This window comes from Protopterus annectens, chromosome 9.part0 (assembly GCF_019279795.1).
Source record: "Protopterus annectens isolate FY-2018-M chromosome 9.part0, PAN1.0, whole genome shotgun sequence".
NCBI lineage: Eukaryota > Metazoa > Chordata > Ceratodontiformes > Protopteridae > Protopterus > Protopterus annectens.
In genome coordinates this window covers 1,629,742,990-1,629,769,708 of record NC_056743.1, presented here as the reverse complement: position 1 = coordinate 1,629,769,708, position 26,719 = coordinate 1,629,742,990, and the positions used below count along the sequence as shown (strand labels likewise).

Genomic DNA, 26,719 nt, shown 5'->3' with positions numbered 1-26,719 from the left:
TACCTGAGACTGTTTAAGCTCCAGCTTTGTGCAAGGGAGCGACTGTTGCTGTTCTTCATTCATCCAGCATGAAGCTTCTTTTGAGGTTGATACTGAATAGCTTGTGTACTGGATTAGGCAAATCATTCCTCAGGCTAAACAGCAGGCAGTCTGGTATGTTATCTGGCTCTATAGATGCAGTGTTATTGTGCTTAAAGGTTGTCCTGAGAAGGTGTTCTTGGGGGATTTGAATTGAGAGTGTATATGTGGGTATGTGATATGAGAATATTGAAAAAAAAAAGGATGAAGTTGGCCCCTGTGTCTGAGTATCATACTAGTCCTGCACAGTACTGGCATTTTTCTGACATTTTAACATAATTAAGGAAGGCTTTGTGGTTATCCTTTACCTGGTAGGTGTTTTACCTCCTATTTGGCTTTGGTTGGCTTGACCATTATCCAGAGTTACTAGTTTAGTCTTGCAAGAGTGTTTTTGACATCTTGAGAGTTAGAATAATTTTTGTGTGCAGTAAAATTATTTTTTCTTTTATTATAGAGCCTGTTTATATTTGAGTTCCAGCTTGGGGGTATACTGCTCAGATTTAGAGTTGTATTTATTTTTTGGGGGGCAGGTGCATCTATGCAGCTATTTACTTACACACAAAATTTGGCAGTGAAGGATTCTGCACAAGCAATGTGGTCATCAAGATGGAAGGGCTTTTGAATTTAGCAAGGTCATCATTCAATTCTGTAATAATGTCTGAATACCACAGTAATGAAAGATGCTTCAAGCTTCAGTCTTATGGTGACTATGACTAATATGTAGTCTGATTTGACCAGGGAGGAAGTTACAATTTGTGGGGAGCAAAGCTACCCCATACTGGTAAATATCGCATCCATAATTTTATTGCCCTGGTTGGGGTTAGACTATCTAGTCTATGTTGTTTGTATTGATGAAGTCCAGATATTTCTGAATATACATGTTTGAGGATGTATACATCTTCCAGTTTATGGAGGGGTAATTTAATTCTCACAGGAGAATGGTATTTGGTTAGTACATAAGGATCCATACTTGGAAGGTAGGAGTTATAGGCTGAAGGAAAACAGAAGGGATAATTCACCAAAAATGGACAGAGTTGTATCTTTTGGCTTTTTCCCGGTTAGGGGTCGCCACAGTGGAACTCCGGTCCGCTAATGATTGGCAGTAGATTTTTACGTGCCAAGTTGCCAGCCCTGACATACAACCTTCAACGAAGGTATGCCCATTCACGCATGTCTCCACACAGAAGACGCCCTAGCTGAGAATCGAACCGGACAGCATCTTACTGTGAGGTGACAAAATGGACAGAGTGCTGAAGGTAATCACCAACAAACCAGAAAAGCACTCGGACAGCTGTTTGCACCCCAGAACCTTTATTCACAGCACAGAACAAAACAGTAAAACCATTTAGGCCCGGCCATTTATTCGTTTCTAAGACCAGTTGCCAATATACTTCTCTATATTCTATTTGAGTCTCCAAAGGTCTCCCCTCTAACATCCATTTGAACTTCTTCCAACACAAAAAATGTGAAAGATGCCTCCTTACACATTTGTGTATGTTTATATAATGAATTCCTATTATTAACTTTCTAAATGTTGTAATTATGCTCGTAAATTCTCCTTTTTAAACATCTTTCCGTCTTACCTACATAAAATCTTTCACATTTTCCAGATAAAGCCATGTACACTAACCCCTTTGAATCATAATTGGAGTACTCTTTCGCTGTAATGCACCTCCTCCTGCTAGGGATGTATATCTCTGATTTACTGGATATGAATGAACACTGTGGACAAGCCCCGCATTTGTACGTCCCCACTTTCTTATTCCCCTTGGCAAAACCTTTGTTTTCTAGAATATTCTTATACATTTACCTTTTCTAAAGACAAACTTCAAGGGGTAATCAAACTTTATATTCAAATCTGACAATTTGCTAAATCTACCCTATTCTTCTTTAAGAATTTCCATAATGATTTCAGCATCCCCACTATAATCCAAAACAAAAATGTTATCAAACCTATTCTCCATAGCATTAACATGTAGATTTCCTCCTTCATTAATATTTTCCTTACCTATAATCGGGGCAAATTTATTATTTCTATTTCCAAGGACCTCCTTGAAGGTCTTACAAACTAACCTTTTGGGATATCCCCTTTCCAAGAACATAGATTTTAATAATTCACCTTCCTGCATAAAATCCTCATACCCTGATGTCATTCTACTACCGCTGACGTATTGCCCTTTCACAATTCTTTTGCATATATGGGTGAGCACTCTGAAGATGTAAGAAGGAATTACAATAAGTGTCTTTCCTATGCACCTTTGATGTAAATTTATTGTTACTATGGTCCATCCCACTACTCACATCCAAGTAATCAATACACCCACAGACCATTTTGTAGGTGAATATTAAAAACCCTGTACTTTTTGTAATATAATCCAAGAACTCCCCAAATTTTGCCTCACTCTCTATCCAAAACAGGCATATGTCATCTAAAAAGCATTGATAAAGAGATCAGCAATCTTTATATGCAGAATTGGGATTCCGGTGTGTAGCTCGCAAGACATTTCCCTGCGAGCTACATCACTGAAACCAAACGGCTGCAGCAGCACTTTGCCATAGTGCAATTTGGCTGAAAAGCATAGCCGCTGCAGCTGTGATCTATGAATGGGCAGATACAGCCGTACGGGATGTGTAACGCATGCCTTCGTCTCATTCAAGGACTTTATTTAATTATTTATTTATTTTGTTGTCAGTCTGACAACAAAATAAATAAATAATTAAATAAATGCATTCATTGAATGAGAAGAAGGAATGCGTTACACATCCCGTACGGCTGTATCTGCCCGTTCATAGATTACAGCTGCAGCGGAAATGCTTTTCAGCCAAATTGCACTACGGCAAAGTGCTGCTGCAGCCATTTGGTTTCGGCAATGTGGCTCGCAGGGAACTGTCTTGTGAGCTACACGCCGGAATCCGCAGAATTGAAAATATATTTCTTCTCCCACCAGACTAACACCAAGTTGGCAAATGTTGGGCGCACATGGCCCCCATAGTTATGTCAGTCACTTGTCGAAAGAATTCTCCCTCAGAATAGATGAAATTATGTTTCAAAACTATTTCCATCAGGACTAAAATCACATATATGTCCATGTCACTGAAATCTTTATTGTCCCTTAAAATTTCTTCTAGCAATTCCAAAGCTTCATTGTGGCGAATAGAAGTAAAGAGGTCAACAGCATCTATTGTAATGAAAATCATATTCTCTTTGAATAAATCACTTTTCACATTTCTAAGAAAGTCCCAAGAATCCTTAATTACATTTGTTGCATTTAAAGAAATATTTTTTAGTCGAAAATCAAGATATTTTGCTATATGAGCTGCAACAGATTGACTAGCCGCTGCCACTGGTCTCATGGGTGGGTCCATTAAATCCTTATGTACTTTCAGGATTCCGAATATGGTGGGTACCCTTGGTTCATTGTTATATAAAAATTTAAATGTATCTGTATCCATAACACCCTCCAACACTAAATCATTTAAAGCCGCATAAATCTTTTTATATGCAATGTTTATTTCATTTACAGAAACCTTGGAATACTTAATTTCATCATTTAAAAGCTTCATCATTTTGCTGTCATATATGATAGAATCCATCAGAAGAGTCCCCCACCCTTGTCCGGTTTCATTACCCTGACATATTTGGTATCCCGAAGTGTATTCAAAATAGACCTTTCCTCTTTAAATTGGACCATATTTTATTTTTCATAACTTTGACCCTTACACTATTTTCCACCATGTTCTCAAAATTGTTTAATTGCGGATGCAATGGTGGATTCCAAACACTCCTTTTCTTTAACATTTCTACTTTCTCCCCTTGTTTACCTAACAATAATTATAAATTTTTCTTTCTGACAGACATTTTTAAATCAATAAGCAAGTTACTAATTTCACTTTTCCTCTTTGGGACGAACTTAAAACCTTTTGCAAACAGATCAAAGTAACCTTCATTAACTTCTAAACTGCTGTAGTTAAAAATCTTATAACCTTTAAGTGTTAATGTGTTGCCACTACTTACTATGTGGATTGTTCTTTGACTAGGCCCTACATTACCCATAGATGTAATATGTTCTCCTACTGAATCATTTTATAACCTTGATTCATTCCTTTGTTGTGCCACCCCCTCCAGTTGCCCTGATAATAAACCACATTCCCTTTGTTTTTTAGTCTTTCGGACCTTTGGAAAGGGGGGGTACTCTAAAGGGTCATTGATGTCACCTGGGCCTTCCCCGTTCTCATTAAACACTTCATTATTAATATTATGTCTCTCATCCACTTTCTCACTCATGAGACAACCTCCACCTGCCCTATAAAATCCCTTATCCACCCTAAGTAGGTTAGTAAAACTTCTTGGTTTAGGGTAGTGTATTTTCTGTGCATATTCAGTAAGGTCCCTATCCATTTTCCTTTTTTTCCGATAAATAATGTCATTTATCTTCTCATCACCATGTTTCCTTAATTCAAAATATTTCCTTTTTTCTTCTTCTTCCACAGTGAATATTAAATCATTGACCTAACAGCTATTAACCTTATTAATTCTCGAATTTAAAACTTCCATAACCCTTTCATTTTGTCTTATAATAGCTTTTAAAATTTCAAACAATTCCATATGGAAATCCGAACCTTCCTCAACATTGTTTGGAAATCTGTACACTCTTAAGCCCTTAGGCACAATTTTAGACTTCGAAACAAAAACAAGCATGTGGATTGGAAAATACACCAACTCAGAAAAAAAAAACAATCCAAATTTGAACAGACCACTCAAGACACAGAATTCTAAAACCACATGAGTTGATTTATTATGCTGATAAATTCCAACACTCCACGTAAAACCAAGATTCAAGGTACCAAAGGATTAAGTAAGCGCTTTCGTCTGTTCACTTGACAGACTTTTTCAAACTGAACCTTTACCTGTACCTTGAATCGTGGTTTTACGTGGAGTGTTGGAATTTATCAGCATAATAAATCAACGTGTGTGGTTTTACAATTTTAGACTTAATACATTCCTTTAAGTACATATTGTCCACATTCATCCTTTTAAATTTAAACAGTAAGTCATTCAGTTTATTTAAATTGTTAGCATATGTATCTGAATCATCAATAAATACTGTTTGTGCAGTTTTATTAAACTTAATATTTTGCTTCAACCAAGTCTCTAAATTAATGTCATGTTGTTCTACAATCAAACTGCTTGAATTAGTTAAAATACAGTCACCTCATGTCCTCGTGTTGTTCCCCTGTTCCCTGCCATTGAATACACAGAGGGGATCCTTTACTTAGCTATGATATGATAAAGGGTTTTGTTAATAGTAAGTTGGAAGTGGAGGAGTCCCAGGTTATTATCTTGTCTAACTAGTTATTGTTATTAACTAGTTATTGGGCTTATTATTTCATTAACTCATTAACACCAATGGGGTGTAGAATGTCACACCTTTAGCAGCATGTATGGATTCCCTTCAGAATCTCGATTTCCTGAAAACTCGAACTTCATATGGTTGAAACCATATGATCGAGTTTTCAGAAACTTGAAATTCCAAAGTGTAGTAAAAAAAAAATAGTCAAAGACATTGTTTCTGCAGGGGGGGGCAAGCCCCCTGCACCCCCCACACCCTCCTACTTAAATATACCAACTCTGAGATTGTGCCACAGTTGGAAAAAGGGAAATCTCCCATTCTATGCTGTATGCAGAAGTGCAGAACAGGAGATTTCCCATTTCCTCGCTATAGTGTGCTCATGGAGATGGTATATTTAAGTAGGGAGGGTGCAGGGGGGCTTGCCTCCCTGCAGAAACATTGTATTTAAGTAAATTTAAATTTTTTTAAGACTTTAGAATTTTGAATTTTTGAAAACTCGATCATATGGGCTCATCCATATGAGATTCAAGTTTTTAAAAGTTTGAGATACTAAAGTGTTCCCGCCTATACACATCTTGCATTCCAGAGCATATTCTGAAAAATAAACTTAAAAAAAATAAACAAATGTAAATATTTTGTGAACAATAAAAGCTAGCAAAACTGTACAGTAGCAACATTATCATTAAGAAGTATTTAGTGATGATCGTGCATTCATAGGGCCGGATTCACAAAGGCTTGCACGGAGTCTAAGAGTAGTGTAAGACTTCAGACAGGCAATATGTCTGCCGAGCGATTCAGCAATAGCCGGCAGGGGCGAGCATGAGAGCTCCTAAAACTACTCTTGCACTGACAGTGTTATGATATGCAAATTACCTCATTTGCTGCTGCAAGCTATGCAAATTAGGTAAATTTGTGATCCAGGAAACACTAACCTGTCCGTAGAAGAGTAGAGTTATTTGCAGAAATGTACTCCATTGGTAATGGAATGCCGTTCTGAAAATAGCAAAACGGAGCTATGACAGCTCCAAATAAAGGATGCATCCAGTTGAGGAAGCATGTCAATGACCAAATATAAATCCATTGGCATTTTTATAGGTTGAAAATTAATAAAAATCATTTTTTTCCTCGATCACCGATGTTTAAGCATAGAGCAGTGCCGCGCAAACGTGCGGTGCTTTAAAAACCAGAAAATAATTAAAAAATAGCCAAAACTAGGCATGTTTAATAAAAAGATTATTCTGAAAATAAAAATGCCCAACAAACATGAGGTACCTTCGCAGATAGAAATAATAAGTCCAAAAGCATCAAAAACGCTGCTAAGGTAAGGTTCCAGAACTCACAAACGTCAATGCATCAAAAGAAACTCTCTGGCAGTACTGCCTTTATTGCAACACAAGCGCTTTCACATTCAGCTTCATCAGGTGTATAAGCATACCACAAAAACACAGACCTTTTATATCATACCTCTAAATCACATGACCTTCATCAATCAACATTTAAAAACATATTATTTGTTACTAAATTTTTTTTTTGTTACCCTTGATGTGGTCTCTTTGTTTACTGTTATTCCTAATGAAGCAGGCATTGAATATTTGAAAAAGTTGTTGGAAAGATTTGGGACATTTACTACTGAAAAGTTTGAGTTATTACAGAATTTAATGAACATTGTACTTGTGAATAATGCTTTTTTATTTAGTGAACAGATATTTTGGCAAAAGAATGGGGTTGCGATGGGCAGCTCTTGTTCTAACAGCTATGCTAATGCAGTTATGTCTGTATGGGAATCAGAAAGCTTATTAGAAGGGCATTTTAGTAATTTGATTTTATTTTACAGAAGGTTTGTTGATGACCTTTTTCTTTTATGGAAAGGGACCACAACACAACTATTTGATTTTGTCAGGTATATTAATGAATCATCAGAGTTTTTAAAATTCACATTAAATTATTCAAGTGAAGGTATTAGCTTTTTAGATGTTTTTGTAGAGAAAGATGGCACAGGTAGCATTACTACTAGATTATATAGGAATGAATGTCATGCAAATAAACTTTTATATAGAGATAGCATGCATCCTAAATATGTTTTTAAAAATGTAGCTCAAAACCAGTTCTTAAGAGTTTCTAGATTGAGTGTTAAGAATGATGAATATGAGAAACAATTGGTTAGAACTAGTTATGAACTTTCAGAAAGGGGTTATGACCAAGTAATGATTCAGAATAGTGTTATGGTCACTAAGCAGTTAAGGGGCACAAGAGCAAAGCCTTATTTTTCAGAGAGACCCCCTAAGAAAGAATATAAGGAAGAAAACAAACTTAAAGTCTGTATACCTTATTCAAGGGATGTTAGGAAATATACAGATATTATTAATGAGCATTGGAAAATATTAGTAACAGATACTCAGATTAGTTATATAGTAGGACAGACACCTCAGTTTACATTTAAAAATAAGAAGAATCTGAAGAGAAGGTTATGTATGCCAAAATATAAGGTTCATAGTACTTTAGATCATGCAACTAAACCATGTGGTAAATGTGCACAATGTAAATATATTAATAAAGAAACATGTTTTAAACATCCTGATACAGGACAAATTTTTGATGTTAGGGTCAGTGCTACTTGCGAGAGCACACATGTGGTTTATCTGGCTAGTTGCTTGGTCTGTAATAAATTTTATATAGGCAAAACGGACTGGACATTGAAGGAAAGAATTAGGGAGCATGTTTATCATATAAGAAAAGGTTCTAGAGTTAGTGCTCTAGCGAAACATGTTTTAAGTATGGGTGATCAACATAGCTTTCGATTTATGGTTGTTTGTAGGACATATGTGAATATGAGGAAAGGGGATGTTAAGGCAAGGACAGAAGAGATGGAAGCAAAATGGATCGTGATGCTTACAGCAAATTATGGACATGGGCTTAATGATTGTGTGCCCATGAAACCTGTACTTGGAAAAAGAGCTTTACGTAGGTAGTTTATTTGTTTTTTCATCACTATTATCTGTTTTAATGTACTTTGAAAGTAATATATTTCTGTGCCATTTTCTAATACCTTGTTTAGAAATAGGTTTATTAAAAATTCTTATGTATTCTTTTAATGATTAGTAACAAATAATATGTTTTTAAATGTTGATTGATGAGGGTCATGTGATTTAGAGGTATGACATAAAAGGTGTGTGTTTTGTGGTATGCTTATACACCTGATGAAGCTGAATGTGAAAGCGCTTGTGTTGCAATAAAGACAGTACTGCCAGAAAGTTTCTTCTGATGCATTGACATTTGCATGTTCTGGAGCCTTACCTTAGCAGCGTTTTTGATCCTTTTAAAAAGATTATTCTGCCATGCATGTGAATGGCAGGCTGAAGACAACATGGCTACTGAGTAGTGGTTGCTAAAGGGGGAGGCTCATTTTGAGAGATGTAACCAAGCATTAGTAGGCAATCCTATGCAAATGAGGATAAGGATAGTGAATACGAATTTTCCCTGGCATGTGAGCCATGTCCCTAGAGTGTAAGTGTAGGAGTAGAGGAGTAGTAGAGTAGAAGATAGGTGACATCATGAGGGGGTATGTCTGAAAGACTGTAAGCTTATTGGAGGAGAGTGGCTTGTGTTTGACATGAGTTGCTCAGGACTGCAAAAGGCATGTCTACAGTTGTCCTAGCTGAAACCCAGAAACTGAAGGTGTACACCGTGGATATATCTGAAATTTCTTGCAAATGTGCTTAGACCGTGTGTGCGCGTGTGCGCTCCTGTAAGCCTGTGTAAGCCTGTGTGCGCACGTGTGCACCCGTCTAAGCCTGTGTAAGCCTGTGTGTGTGCTCGTGTGTGCTCATGTGCACGTGTTTGCTCTTGTTTGCGCGGTGCTGCCCCTTGTGGAAACAGAAAGGGAAAAGGAAGGAAAAGAAGTAGTAGGAAGTTAACCAATGAGAACTAGCAGAGCTGCCAGGTGAAATAAATCAGAATCAGCCAATTACACAGGCAGTACACTAGCCCAGCCCAGCCCAGCACTTAAAACTCTGCAAACAACATTGCCCCATGTTTTTCTCAGAAACACTGCAACACTGCAGTATACAAAGAGTGAAAACTTAAAAAGCTTAACTCAGACAAAAAAAGTTAGGGGCTGCCATTACTATTATAAGCCAACATGTGCAAGATGCTGAGGGTGGTGCCATTGCGAATGCTGCTGAGCAACCCGCAGTGAGGAGACGGAGAAGAGTGTACAGACCCAGGGTAACCTACCAGGGGCTACATGAGCTGGAGATAGTGGAGCGCTATAGGGTGGACAGAGTCCTCCTGCAGCAAATTGTTGAGCTGTGCAGGCCACGCCTCACACACAGAACCAACAGAGGGGAACCCATCCCAGTGGAAACCAAGGTATGTGTTGGCCTAAGAATACTAGCAACAGGTACCTTCCAGAAACCAACTGGTGATTTGATGGGGATTTCACAGGCATCAGCATCCAGGGTACCGCACCAGTTCCTGAATGCCATGTCAGCACATGTCGGTGATCATGTATATTTGCTCAATTCCCATGAGGCATTGGCCAGCAATATGTGTCTTTTCCAGAAAATAGCGGAATACCCTGAGGTAGTGGGTGCAATTGACTGCATGCACATACACATCAAAGCACCAGCCGGTGAGTGGGGTAGGGCCTACATCAACCACAAGGGCTTCCCCTCCATCAACTGCCAGGTCGTGTGCAATGCCCAGGGCATAATACTGAATGTGTGTGCTGGCTGCCCTGAAAGCTACCACAATTCCCATATCTGGCATCTGACGCAGCTCTACCAGACATTTGCCAATGGGGACATCCCTGACGGTCACCTAGTGGGGGATGCTGGATACACACTGGAGCTGTGGCTGATGACACCCATCAGAAATGCACACACACCTGAACAAGAACTCCATAATGAGGCACACGCACAAACATGAAATGTAATCGAGCGTGTGTTTGGGATGCTCAAGTCACATTTCCAGTGCCGGGAGGCTTGCAGTACTCACCAACTACATGTACCCAAATTGTCATGGTATGTGCCATGCTACACAATATGATCCTGCAAAAACAGCTGCAGCAGGAACAGCATGGGGCAGGGCCAAACAGCCCCCCACCATTGCCAAGGCCATCACAGGCAGAACGTGACTCAGAGGAGGAACAACCTGAGCCTGCCCCAGTAGGCAGAAGGAGGCATGCCTAGTATGCCTTGGCCTTGGCAAAGAGGCAACTCATAGCACGTACACTGGCTCAGTAGGAACCCTGGAAATTATACCTCTCTCTGACTCGCACATAAAATAAAAGGGATGCCTAACTTGACACTACCTGTTTTCGACCATGTATAGAGAGTGTACTATGTGCATCCGACATAGGCAGCCCTGCAGCACCACCTGAGGCATGATTGCCATGTTTTAAGCAACATAAAGCAGTGCTAAGCATCTTTTACCACTATTTAGTATATGTAAACAAAATTGCCCGCGCAAACTACCGCAACGTCGGGAAACGTTGAGCAATGTTGGGCAAAGTCGGGCAAAGCTGAGCAAAGTCAGGTAAACATGCTCATATTTGCTTCACTGTTCCTTAAGCAGTCTGGTCTGCCCAGCATGAAAATTAAAAGCAGTGACAGGGCTCGAACCCAAGATACTGTGCACTATAGTCACAGTACTGCACCACTAAGCCATGACAGCATTTCACTGGCACAGACACAGCAGGACAATTGTACACTAATGCAAACACAAAGAAATGCTGTATCATGTCCCTAAAGAGGCATATGGGTAACATCCCCCACAGGCCTATGCAGACAGAGAACAGCAGGCCAAGCGGTGTGATGTGGGTTGGGTAGGCTATGAAGTTGCAATCTAATATATGTGACATTGGATGCTAAGATCTGTAGTACAGTAGTATGCCTCAAGCCAGTATGATAGGCAACAGTACAGACTGAAATGGTGTACCTTACATAGCAGTGCAGGCCTAGCAAATGTGTATAAGTGTCAGGTGAACCCCTCATCCTATGTACACCCACAGTAACAATAAGGTGTGCCCCCGGGTAGAAATGTGCAAAGAATAGCTGTCCCCCCTGTATGTAGAAATGTTGATAAGTCTATGCAAAGTGTCTCATGGAAGCCCTGCAGGCACAGCATGATCCCTGTTGATTTATGACACAAAGGTGAGCCCTGCAGTAAAAATACAACTTGATTTTCCACACACATATAGTATAAATGTCTATACCGGGCATGCTCACACACTTCAACAAATGTAGTGGATTTCAGTCAGCAACATACTAAAAGGTCATACTGGGCATGCTCACACACTTAAATAAATGAAGCAAATGTCAGGCAACAACATACTGAAAGGTCATACTGAGCATGCTTACACACTTAGGCCATGTCTGAGTACAGCAGTGGTCCACACATATCTGGCAGTTGCATGTTTTACCCCAGGAACCTGTCACTATTCACACAATCCTGCCTTGTGCACACAGTTATATGAAAACAGACACATATAATATATACTGGAACCCTGTCATAATCAAACTATGTACCAAAAGTACTTAAGCTGTTCACAGAAAGTGAAAAAGCAAAGAAGATCAATAAACCTGCAATCAGTATCATCAATAAACAATGTCCACTCCAAACATTATCCAATCCATGTTCTGGCAAAATAATCTGTGAAGGAGTCCATAGAGAACCATGACGCTTCCATCCGCTATGTCATAAATAGCAATGTACACTCATATATGTCCTGAGTCAGTAAACTGTAAATGACTGACATTGCCAATATCCTGTCAGACAGGCTCATACATACATACCCCCCTCCCACTGACAAAAGGCCCTATCATCATACCTGGAGATTGTGAAAGCACAGATATCACATATAGAATGGGTAAACAGCTCCTTCCAAATCTGAAAACATGGCGTCTATGGGATTACATTGTTTCCCTAGCTGTGTCATAAGTGAACTCCAGAATAAACAGACCCTGCACCTGAACAGTCTGTTGAGCCTTACCCTCTGTACAGGATATGAAACTGCTGAATGTGTTACAGCAACATTTGGCACACTCCACAAGTATTGGTGCACAACAGACTATGGGAACTACTGTCTTATAAGCCTATTAAGCCTGATCTTCAAGGCCATGGAGTCCATCATGATGGAACTCATAAACAGAGCTATTGGGAGCCTACAAACACCCAACCCTACCAATTTCGGTTTGGTCATGGGCAGATCATGGTTCCCAAAACTGCTAGACTGTTTTCAAGGCAGTCACCCAGGACATACATCAATGAAATGAGCTACACATGTCCCACATAGACCTTGAAAAGCCCATTGCCAACATCCCAGACACATGTCGTATCAACAACCTGTTCATAAATATGTCTGTCATCTGATGGATTGCCAACTGGGGCACAGACAGATCACACAAGGTAAGAATTGTGGTCTCCTGTACAAGCTGGTAACAACTGCTGTCCCCCATGGCTCAGTCCTGGGACCCCTCCTGTCTGGTGTATACTTTTCAGAAATACAGTCAAACACACAAGGGCTATGTTTAGCAAAGTTTGTAGATGACTGCCAAAAAGTTGTCATAATCGATGTTTGGGACAACAGAGACATCCTTAAAAAGGGTCTCAGTCAGACAGATGTGGTGTCAAAATTATGGCCTCGAGCTACAGTCATACAAATACCACATAGGTGCCAACACCCTAAATATGGAGGTGATAATAAGGGATCTATGGACACATGTGGATAGTAATCTCTACTTTCAGAAACACATTCACAAAGTGGTCAGAAAATCATGCTATGTGTTCTCACAAACTGCCAAGGTCTTTGCATGTAGGTCAAAGGAGGTTCCCTCTATTCATCAGTCCTCAGACCTGTCAGAGAGTACCACAACACACTTGCGATGAATCTGACTAGGCAACTTCAGTAGCTGGAAAGACCACTGAAGTACCTCAACAAGAGGATTACTGGCCTCAAACAGTTGCCCCATGCAACAAGACTAAATTTAACTCAATCTGTACTCTGTTGCATACTGTCTACTCAGGAGATCTCTGCCCAACAGACAGGTCCATGTCATGGCAACACTCAGATCTGCTCTGAGTTACAGCTCAATGGCACTAAATATACAGACCCAGCTGATATTGCCAACATCCTGGCAGATAGGATCACTGTTAACTTTACCCCCTCTCACCTATGAAAGAGCACATCTCTATAAAGGAAGACTGCAAAGTTGCTGTCATCACGGCTGCACAGGTAAAAAACACTCTCCAAAGCCAGTATCACAGCATCCATGGGACCAGATAACTTCCCAGGCTGTGTTCCTTACAAACTACAGAATGAACAGGCACCACACTGATGTACCATGTTCAGTCATAGCCTCACCTCAGGCTTTGTGCCTGCTGAATGGTGCACAGTGATGGTTATACCATTACACAAGGGTGGAGACACCATAGACCTCAGGAACTAGCGCCCCATTAGCCTGATGAGCCCGCTCTGCAAGGCCATGGAATGTATCACCATACAACTTATAAAAAAAGACATTAGTAATCTCCAAACTCTGGACCACAACCATGTTGTGTTTGTAAAATTCAGATCATGTCTCCTAAACCTGATAGATGACATTGAAGCAGTCATCAGAACCGTAGACAAGGGTAAGGTGGTTCGCACAGCCTATGTAGATCTTGCCACGGCTTTCAACACCATCCCACACTCTGGAATTATAGATAAACCCACTAAACTAGGTATAAATTGCTATGTCACAAGATGGGTTGCCAACTGGCTCACTGACAGAACACACACTGTGAAAGCAGCAGACTCCAAGTATGACTTTGGACCAGTGACGAGTGCAGTATCACAGAGTTCAGTCCTGGGTCCTGTCCTGTTTTGTATCTACTTCTCTGAAGTAAACTTTAACATGGAAGGTCTGTGGCTAATGAAGTTTCCAGATGACTGCAAACTAGGAGCCATAATTGTAAATACTAAAGATGTGGACATCCTACAAAAGGGCCTCACTGAGACAGATGGCTGGTGTCAAAGTCATGGCCTCAAGCTCAATGCCAAAAAGTGCATTGTCATCCCCTTTGGTAAAAACTCTGTAGCCATGAACTACAACATAGGTGGTAGTATACTTAACACTGAAAGTGTGATAAGAGACCTTGGGTCACAGGTGGACAGTGGACACACCTGTGATAATCACATCCCCACAGTAGTCAGGAAATCCTTCTATGTGGCACACCTCATCACAAAAGGTGTCTCATGCAGAATAGAAGAGGACATTGTTCCCCTCTACTCATCACTCACTAGATCCATAATAGTACAACGTCCCTTTTGCTATGTACCTCACAAGACATCTACAACAACTGGAAAGCCTGCAGCAATACCTGACAAAGAGCATTAGCAGCCTGAAATACATGCCATACACAGACCATCTCAAAATGCTCCAGCTGTACTCTCTCGCATATCGCCTACTCAGAGGTGATCTCTGCCTAACATACAAAGCTATGTCAAACACAGCTGTTGGACATGCTCCACGTAAAACACTCACAATCCCTCTGATCTTCGGCCCCAAAACCATGAGTGAAATACAAAAGGAAGGGGTGTATCCATTTACCTTACGGATACCCACACCTTCAGGTTAGTGGCACAGCATGGCCTTGGAGACCATGCAAGTGCAACTAACATTGGGCAAAGCTGCTTATCAGATTGTAGCCTGCTACAGATCATGTACCTTGTCTCAGGAACCTCACTCAGTATTCCAGAGAATAGTGGAAAATATAAAGGTCCTATCAAACACCATTAAATGAGGAGATTACAACTACCCAAACACTGAGTGGGAGAATTACTCATGTACAGCGTCCTTTGCCCAATGTTTCCTAGAGTTTAAAAACTCAAACTCCCTGGAACAGCTGGTCACCACACCCACTAGAGGTGACAACATACTGGACCTGATCATCACCAACATGGGGTACCAGTGTTCCACAACAGAGATAAACCCCTTACTGGTAATATCAGATCATAAAGTAATCACACTGGACATCCACATCCCACCCCCCCACCCCCAGTCAAGGAAACCACTGTGAAGACATTTTCAAAAGCAAACTGCACACTTCCCAAGACCAAAGTGGAAAATTCCAAATCCCCCTTGCTATAGGATAATGCCTAATCATTTACAGTGCATTCTATGAGCATCTACAGGGATGCATGGATCGAGACATCCCAAATAAAACCAAGATGCACTCCTCCAAAAATAAGAAACCAATCTGGGTGTCATCGCCCATAAATAAGCTATACAACAGAAGGAGGAAACAAACACATGATAGAGCAAACTTCACAAAAGGAAAGGCATCACTGATTATTATTAGGAAGACACAATGATCGCTCATAAAATAGTCCAAGGCCAGTTTCTAAAGAAAAATTGCCAAGGAATGTAAGAATAACAACCACAAAGCATTCGTTAGCTATACCAAACATTTAGGTGGCAACTTCCAAATATGCTGTCAGCTACTGCAAAATGGCAAGAAATACACTGAACCAACTTACACTGCCCACATCCTGGGGGACAACTTCAGTGCAAATTCCCACCCATCACCCCCAAAAGGGCCTGTGTCCATCCCAGAAGAATGCAGAGCCCCAGACTTCATGGACATGCAGGTAAAAACAGCCCTCTCCAAAGCTAAGAACACAGTATCAATGGGACTGGATGGTGTCCCAGGCTGCGTCGTACACCAGCCCAAAAGGAACTACACCCTCACCTACATTCACTGTCCAGACTCAACCTTACCACAGGCTATGTACCCAAAGAATGGCATACAGCAACAGTCATCCAGCTCCACAAAGGGGTTGCCACAACAGAACCTGGAAACCATTGCCCTATAGGCCTACTCAGCCTGGTCTGCAATGCTATGGAGCAAGTTATCATGGAACCCATAAACAGAGACATTGGGGACCTCCAGACACTGGACTCTACCTAACTTGGCTTTGTTAAAGGCAGATCCTGCCTCCTAAACCTAGTTGACTTATTTGAAACAGTTACCAAGGACATAGATGGAGGTGAAAGTAGTCCATACAGCCCATTTGGACCTCACTAAGGCCTTTCAACACCATTCCCCACTCTGTCATCATGGACAAGCTTACCAGCTTGAACATTAACAGCTATGTCACAGGATGGGTGGCCAACTGGCTCACAGATCAAACACACATGTTCAGAGTTGCGGGTGCCATGTCCAACTCTAAACCAGTCACAAATGGCATCCCACAGGTCTTGGTCCTGGGACCCCACCTGTTCAGTAGATACTGCTCAGAGGTACAGGCAAGCACGGGAGGAGTATGGCTGAACAAGTTTGCAGATGACTGCTAATTGTGGTCCATAATCGACTCTACGGCTGACACAGACATCCTACAGAAGCATCTTACAGAGACAGATACCTGGTGTCAAAACAATGCCCTCAAGCAGAATGCCAAAGAATGCATAGTCATCCCCTTTGGATAAAACAAGGTGCACACAAATTACCACATAGGTTGTAATCCAGTATGTACGGGGAAAGTAATTATGGCCCTGGGGACCCAGGTAGATAGTAAACTCTCCTTTGATGATCACATGGCCAAAGTGTTTAGAAATTCCTTCTATGTAGCCCACCTAATGTCACTTAATGTAACCCACTTTATCTAGCCTGATGATGTCACCATCCTACAAATATACCTGTGGAAATGAGCGCTTTCAGTAATGTGTATAGCCTGTTGTGTAAAGGCATACTGCTGTAGTATCCAAAAGTAGTTAGGTAGCGTTTTGAATCTTGTACTTGACAACTGTATGAAAGATTGTGTGTGTCTCCTTGAAGAGGAGCAACCTTTTTGGAGACTACTAAAACACCTTAAAAGTGGTATACTTATCTTTGTCAAGTCTGATGATGTCACCATCCTACAAATATACCTGTGGAAAAGAGAACTCCCAGTCATGTATATAGTGCATTGTGTAAATGCGAACTGCTGTAGTATCATAAAGTAGTTAAGTAGATGTCTGAATCCTGCACTTGACAACTGTGTGTATCTCCTTGGAGAAAAGCAACCTTTTTGGAGACTACTAAATTACCTTAAAAGTTGTATACTTACCTTTGTCAAGTCTGATGATGTCACCATCCTACAAAAAAACCTGAGGAAAAGATAACTCCCAGTAAGGTGTACAGCGCGTCATGTTAATATATACTCCTTTAGTAACCTAAAGTAGTTAGGTAGGGGCTTAAATCCTGCACATGACAAGTGTGCTTGTATGTATTTCCTTGGAGAAGAGCAACCTTTTTGGAGACTACTAAAACACCTTAAAAGTGGTATACTTATCTTTATCAAGTCTGATGATGTCACCATCCTACAAATATACCTGTGGAAAAGAGAATTCCCAATAATGTGTATAGTGCGTCATATTAATGCATACTCCTCTAGTATCATAAAGTAGTTAGGCAGGGGTTTGAATTCTCCACTTTACAAGTGTTTGTGTGTATCTCCTTGGAGAGGAGTAATGATGTCACCATCCTAAAATATACCTGTGGAAAAGAAAACTCCCAGTAATGTGTATAGCACTTCGTGTTAATGCGTATTCCTCTAGTATCATAAAGTAGTTAGGTAGGGGTTTGATTCCTGCACTTGACAAGTGTTTGCGTGTATCTTCTTGAAGAGGTGCAACCTTTTTGGAGACTACTAAAACACCTTAAAAGTGGTATACTTATCTTTGTCAAGTCTGATGATGTCACCATCCTACAAATATTCCTGTGGAAAAGAGAATGCCCAGTAATGTGTATAGTGCGTTGTGTTAATGCATACTCCTCTAGTAGCATAAAGTAGTTATATAGGGGTTTAAATCCTGCACTTGGTGAGGGTCAATGTGTTGTGGGTTTTGCTTTTACTACTGTATGACATATCACTATGACAACAGTACGTGCATTGCACATGTCAGGTAGCTGTCTGGCAAATACATATACGTACATGTGACCTCAATTATTTAATAGGTGGGAACCCTGCTTTCTCCATGAACACATCTGTTATCTTTGCCAAAGTGTGCTGCCGCTTTCCAGACCTTAGGTCACATCTGTATGCTTGTGACAAGCCCAGCCACTGCAGTGATCCCTGGCCTAGTTCATCCATGTCACACACACTCATTACGGTTTCTATTGAATAATGTGAGTGAGGGTTTATGCCTGAGGTATATTTCAGACATTTTCAAATGCAGCAAAGTCTGTCAATGATGGCTATTCATTATAGGTGTACAACAACCTTTGTGGATATGCATGCAGACCCCTTATTGCTTATGTGATCCACCGAGGGATTTCAAAATACCTTTGGAAATGTGATTACCAAAGGAGAGATGATGTAACACTTGGCTGTATGTACACATCGGTACCTGTTCAACATGTTGGGGGCTACTACCTATGTGGTACTGTGGGGATACTATGTTTTGTAAAGGTGGATGACTATGCTTTAGTTGGCTTATAGCTTTACAGCATGGGTTTGACAACAGGTATCTGTCTGTATGATACCCTTGTGGAGGATGTGTTTGTCATCTGGAGAATGCATTACAGGCCACAGTATGCATTTCCAGATGTGGACGGACATATCCCTACTGTGTTTGATTGTACCTAAGAGAGCTATATGCTAAACAGGAGTGGTCCCAGGAATGGGTGCAGGTGAATACCACTGGTTACTAGCATAGTATAGTACCTGAAGGATCCAAATGTTACTGTGTGTCCTACATCTGTGTGTCAGTTGTCAAGACATCATCTAACGATTGTTTATGGTCAGGCTGTTGAGGTTAAGTATACTACCAGAATTCAAACCAATGACAGATAGTAACAGTATCACCCACAGCACAGTGTCAAGCCATGTCATACACACATGTGTACCCAAGTTCCAAAATGTGTGTATTACAATACATACTGGCCACCAATAGAAACTATGGAGTGTTAACACTGTGTAATACAGGACATGTCACCCTGCCCATGTGTCAACTATGCACGTACATGCAGACAGTGCACCTCCACCATGTTCACAAATGTACACCTGCAAATCTGTGCTGCACACATCCCACAAGTACTGTCCACTCTCTAACAAATGCTGCCAATACTACACACATCAGCCAAGTGTCACGTGGGCAGACAATACACTATTAGAATTAACACTGGTGTAAACAATACTACATTGACAATCATAGCTTTAATGCATCATGCCTGCTTAGCTACACCTTCAAGGATATCATTACACTTTACTGCTGACAACATGCTAACATTGCTATACTGCTATAAAGTCACCCTGTGCATCAGCACTATGTTAGCCTGTTCCTGCATCAATGTTACAGATGACAGGAGGTGGCACAGGTTTCATCATATGCACAGGGTGTGTTGTTGGTTTGCCAGAGGCCTACATTGAGCCATACAATCAACACGTATGTGTATGTGTGTGTGTGTGTGTGTGTGTGTGTGTGTGTGTGTGTGTGTGTGAGGGCCAAGAGTACTGCTATGGGCCAATGTTGATGTAATGTGTGCGGGTATGTGTTAGCCCTAGGTGTCTGGTTTATGTGTGTGTGTCTGCATGCACACAGTTCCACCATGTGGCTGCCATATATGGGGATTTGTGGGACAGCCACAGACTGTACCTGCCAGGCTTTACAGATCACCGTCTCTGGCCAGGGATATGGTACCTGTGCCTGGCAGGGGTGCTACTGACAGTATCAGGTACTAAGCCAGACTGGGTTCTATCCTCAGAGGTAGACATATGTACACTGGACCAGGTCCCTGCAGGGACTGACCAGAGCCATGTGCACGTGGTCTTCTAGGACGGTCTATAGACAGCCCACCCCCAACATTGCTGGGGCTGGTACTGGCACTACAGGAGCGGCTGTGACTTGAGGGACGTCCGTAGCGAATGCCAGCTGCTGATGTTGCTGGCATACTTCCACGTCGACGTCTCAACCATCCCGCACTGCCCTGACATATGGACATGACATTGCGGAGGACATCTAATGTCTCACCCCAACGTCTATCAGTGACCTCAGTGTAATTAGGGATGGCACCTGCTAGGTCACGGATACTGTCATTTAAAGTGGTGTTATGTGCCCTCTGTGCCATTAGTCCCTGTCTGATGTACCGTTCCATATGTGCCTGTGCCTCCATGATGGCCTGGAACATGCGTGAGGTTGTAAGACCTGTGGCACGTCTGCCAGGGGCATGATGACCAGCAGTGCTCCAACGAGAACCCCTGGACATCTGCCTATGTGGTACCATTCCAGACATCTGGGTATGGCTGCTGTGTCGAGATGCATGTGCCATAGATACCACACTGTCCTGGCCAATGCCGACTGTACACTGTCCCTCAGCTAAGGGCATTGGTGACGGATGTATTGGCAGTATGACTGTGTGCATGGATGGGGTGGACACTTGTGTACTGTCGATTGGTGGCCCAACGACAGACCCTGGCAAACATGCCTGTGCCTCAACACACCTATCCTCATTATCACTATTTGTGTCAGTGACATCAGGTTCCTTGCTGCAGTGAACCAGCCCAACCTCAGCACCTGTGAGAGGAAGACAGGAAATACACTTTACGACCTGTACATGATGTCAGAACACATGCACACATGAACACATGCACACATGCACACATGAACACATGCACACAAATACACTCCTCACTAAAGCAGACACACACACACACACACACACACACACACACACACACACACACACACACACACACACACACACACACACCGCCAGCAATCCAGAACATACTCAATAGACGTTGATGGTGGGGTACAGTATCACAAACCAAACAGTCATATCACACTTGTCAGCATGCAGGACATGTGTTGCTCAACAGCATGCAGTGCGAGTGTAGACAGTCCTTGCTAATAACAGTATACATGGCTTTGATGCATGTGTGTTGTTGTTCAGTGATTGGCCTCACCCTGGAATGCAATGTGTACATGGACACAACAAGTATTAAAAGCTCTTCAATATCCTGTGCACCATCACTCACAGGTATACATACCATGGCTGGATGTGTATCTGTGTGTCACATAGATATCCATTTCTGATTAGAGCATCTGTGTCTTTAGCAGATAATTGTGGACACAGGTTTAGCTCATGCATGCTATGTATACACACAGGATGAGTGGTGCATGTATACCTGACGGAATACCATTGCTCAACATAGCCATTGTACAGTGGTTATGGCGAGTGTAGAACATATTGTGGACATGCCAGTGCCAGCCATGACATGGCATGCTACAACACAACTGCAACATTAAACATCACACATACCCAATGTGTGTCATGTGACCTATACACTCAATAGCATTACAAGACATATATGTGTCACTTTGTGCAAATGGTGATTGCTATGCATATTGTGTATAGGTGCATATGTTTGCACACACACAACATTGAGGTATATAGCAATGAATGCTATGTAGTACTGTGGTTACTGTAACTGGATGGGGTGTAGTACCATGAGCCATCATCATACAGCATCATGTGGTCACTCAAGGCTACTAATGTGTGCCAGACCGGCACCTATGATACTGTACCTGAACTGCAGTACCATGGCTACATTCACCATTTCACAGCCAGTTGTTACATGGGTTTGTAAGGTGCCCAATAGGGAGCATTGCCTAACATGAATGTGTTGTGTGTTGAAGAGTTTCGCATCACCCCATGATAGGCCTCTACCCCCAGGTATATTATGTGTGCTTTGTGGATGACATTTGGGATACTGGAGTGTGACCTTACAGCGGGTGTCTGAATACACCATGTGTAGCATATTAACGTGTACTGCATATGACAAAGTTGAGTATCTTGTGTGCATGTGTATCGACTCTGCCTATCCAATGTCCACTACAGTGTAGCCACAATTGTTTGGGATGCTCTGTGTATTGCATGTGTTTGAGGCAGCTACTCACGTTACTGAGATGTGCATAGTCTTACAGCAAACATGCACAGCATGCATTATGCGTAGGTGTGTTACATGTGTACATGGCCTACACCTCACCTATGACATGCACATTTTATTTGCAATATTAAATGTAGAAAACACTCACCCGCATGGGTCTGCTGCCTTGCTGTCACACCAGAGGGACCTACAAGGATATCAGACAGTTTGTCAGTGGCAACAACTGTGGCATTGCTACTGTAGGTTTGCAATCTTACAGTAGTACAACAGTTGACAGGCACAGGCCTACAGATTATGTTCCAAATTATCAGTATTGCACAACACCAGGCTCCACATCTTCTAACTACACAGTACACATCTCACATATGCATGATCTACCAATCGAGGTAACAGTAGTCTACAGATATGCCATCTTACCTGCACGTTCCATGTGAACTTGCTGGGTGGCTCCAGACTCCATGATGATACATGTGTGCTGATGTTGTTGTTGGCCAGGAGCCACCAGGTTCAGGAGCAGCTCCTCCGCTCTGGTGAGGGGGGATGGATGGTGACCCAACACCTGTGGCAAGCTGTTGTCTACGGACATCAGACGCACGTTGCCAGACATGTCTAAGTAAATCACTGCAGTGATGGCGTACCTGCTCATATGTCCGGTTATGCATGCCTATGTCATTTACCCTATGGACAACAACTTGCCACAGTGCAGTCCGCTCATGCTGGTCCTTTTTGGTTCTTGAGAAAAGCAGGGTGTAGTGCTGAACTACACTGGCTGTTATTACTTCATCCTCAGCTGGACTATAGGTTGGGTTGCGATGGTGGGCCATGACCCTGGAAGACAATGAAACAATATGTGTGAGCAAGTCATGTGGCACACTTAACATTCTAAAGTACAGATATCACTGAACTGCCACATATAGCAACCTATTGTCTGTCAGGGGATACACACTTTCAATACCACATATCAGTGCTCAACCCACAACTGCCTGACAGTGCCTGGCACGCTCTATATATTAAACCATGTTCTGCACAGCAGCAAAGAGAAACCAGTATGCAAGACTATACAACAGTACATGGCACACTGTATGCGACACAGTGCACCACCTAGCCACAGGAGGTATATATCAAGCTAATGCATAAATAAATATGTCATCCATTGCAATGATTGTAAAGTCCAGTTACAGTATTACGAGTATACCACACTAGTTGTTGATGGCAAACTCCTGCCTAACATATGTGCACATTCGTGAATATAGGTGGCATACTGCTGTACTAGACTATACATGTTGCTAGATACGCACTTATATCCTGTAACACACATATGACCGAGGGCATGTTACAGGCATACCCACACACACATCAGACATACATACAAGACACAAAGGTATGGCAACCCAGATGAGCTTTACCTGTGTACCATAGTGTACTGTGTGTCAGTACTTACAAAACCTTATGCCTGAGGTATGTAATCGGTGAGGACTACAGGGAACACACAAAACAGTGGTTCCAAGCAATGTGGACATACACCATACTGTGCTGTTTAGGCCTACAGCTTCAGGTAGTACTACAGCTCATACGGGATTTGGATTCACCAGCAGTACCAATCAATAAGCATACATGTACTTTTTAGCCTACAATGGCACACCCCAGTCAACACCAAGGGAATATGTCAGACCGTATGCCATAGTGCTTTTTCTGCCTAGCAATAGCATACACATCTTTTGCTGGAATCAGAGCTAGGACACAAAATACCATGGCAGAAACAGTTTCCCACTAAGCTATCACACATATACACAACTTTGACACATTCACCATCACACTCAGTCAACCTCACATAGCAATTATTGCAACAAGTACATGTGGGTGTGTATCGGTTCATAGGTAGGTAATAGGCTATTGGCCTTAGGGCCTATAAAAGCCTAGCCATATGGTACCCTGGCCTTTGACACCCATGTAATTTAATTTCATGTGCCCCTGTCAAGCAGAGCCACAGAGGTGATTTCCGGGGTGTATTTCCTATCTCCCATTCAATCATCAGGATTATTCATGACGACTGCTAATTAGGAGCTTTGTTTGCTATTGATAGGTAGTTTGTTCCAGAGTATGGGATGTCTCTGAGATCGGAATCTATCCCTCCAGCATGTTCTGTTTACTGAGGTGACAAGGTTTAGGTCCCTAGAGCATGTAGCTCATAGGGATTGTGATCTGTTTAAGAGGAGCATGTCCAACAGCTCTGGGTTTGACATAGCTTTGTATGTTAGGTAGAGGTCAGCTCTGGGTAGGCGGTATGCAACACAGTCTAGCTGTGGTTTTGTGAGACGGTCTGTATAGGGCATCTGTTTGAGGCCGGTAATACTCTTTGTGAGGTATGTCTGTGGCCTTTTCAGGTGCTGTAGATGTCTTGTGAGGTACATACCAAAAGGGGCATTGTACTCTATAATGGGTTTTATGAATGATGAGTAGAGGGGAACACTGACCTCTTTTTCCCTGGATGACACCCCTTTTGTGATGAGGTGTGCCACGTAGACAGATCACATAACTAGTGTGGCACTGTGATTATCAAAGGGGAGACTACTGTCCACCTGTGTCCCATGGTCTCTTATCACACTTTCGGTGTTAAGTAGACTACCATGGGTACAGAATTTTTACCAAAAGGGATGTCAATGCATTTTTGACATTGAGCTTGAGGCCATGGCTTTGTCACCAGACATCTGTCACAGTAAATATGACCCTGTCTCTCTCTCTCTCTCTTAATATATATATATATATATATATATATATATATATATATATATATATATATATATATATATATATATATATATATATATATATATATAAACATCTATATATACACATACATATAAACATCCATTGATGTACATATAGATATACATATAGGCACATATACAGTCCACCTTTCATGGTGGGAATATCAATTATGCGAAGGTTGTGAGGTATACAGTTATGTAATAATATTGCACAGTCTTGTGTGGAATGCATTGAAGGTGTTCTCAGCCCATGTAGCTTTAGCAGGCCTCACTGGCTGCAACACTGCAAACCTAACAAATTACACCCACAGCGTTTAACCACCACATGTCATATACCAGCACTGTATGCTGTGTTGTTTGCCACACACTACAACCTACATACAAATATGCACATAACCTTCACCAACATATATATGTCCACCCTTCACAAACAGTTGCAGTATGTCCCTTGCTCTATGCACATGTACAGATGCTAATATATCTGACACAGATATATCTCTCCGTATGTGTGTGCCATACACACACAAGGTCCACACTGTTGTAAGTCGCTGGGCCTCACGGCTGACCTGTTGGGCCTTGCTGCAACATGAACAGGTGTCACGTGTGAGCACACAGTAATATTAGAGGGTGTATATATAGCTACAAATGCTAGATTAGCATACTAGCCTGGTACAGCAGTTGCCAATGCTAAGCTACACGTTAATATGGCTATCATGCATGTGTTACTCTGTCACATCCATGTTTATATAGCTGTATGCGCTACTCCCCCAGACAGCCATTGTCCACACTACTGTACAGAACACAGATAACATGGATCTGATGTTTGACATTTAATGCTGAGCTACATATGTCACAGTTATGTCCCACTGCACACAGCTACACACTGATTTGTCCATGGCAGAAGTTATGTAGGGCATCTGTGCATAGATATGTACTGCTGCCACATATGGATGTTTCAAAGTATGTAGAGTACTCTTCAAAAACATCTACTACATGCCAGTAAATACATATCTGTTACATACCTTTCCTTTGTATGTGTTGGTAGTATTCAGTTCCGTGTGTCTTTTTTTTTTCTGTTGATGTTGATGTAGGTGTGTGTCTGTCTCTCTCTCTCTCTCTGTCTCTGTCTCTCTCTCTCTCTCTCTCAATAGCTGCGATGGAATTATTGTGTGTGTGGACAGCAAGTACAGCCTGATTTTATAGGTATCTGCAAATGTGCATGTGATGGCCTCTGCACCAATTGTTTGGCCACCATTTGGTAATTGCATGGAGCCTGCTGTGTGGTAATTGCAGTACTCACTGTCACAGCAACCCAATGCTATAAATTGCTAAGTCAGGTAGGCGTAGCCCTTTCAGCTTTCCAAAGTGGGGCCCATGCTTGTTTGCTGTGGATACTGTTGTTTAAGTCAGAAGGTTGGTATAGTTCTTATATCTGAAGCTTGGGGTGTAGCCAGTGATTTAAATGTTGTACTCAGACCTGAATGTTGCCACTTCCAGTACATAGTTGTCTGTGTAGAATTGTACTCACCCCTACAAATGCTAACACAAGATACATGGGAGTATGTAGTTTATTTTCTATTTATACAATTAACTGCCATACATAAGTAGTT

At 41.7% G+C, this 26,719-nt stretch overlaps 1 long non-coding RNA gene across 1 annotated transcript in view; it reads right to left on the bottom strand.

The window, feature by feature from the left end:
• Positions 1 to 26,719, bottom strand: part of LOC122810978 — a 306,947-nt gene that overhangs the window by 228,945 nt on the left and 51,283 nt on the right. The window lies entirely within an intron of this gene.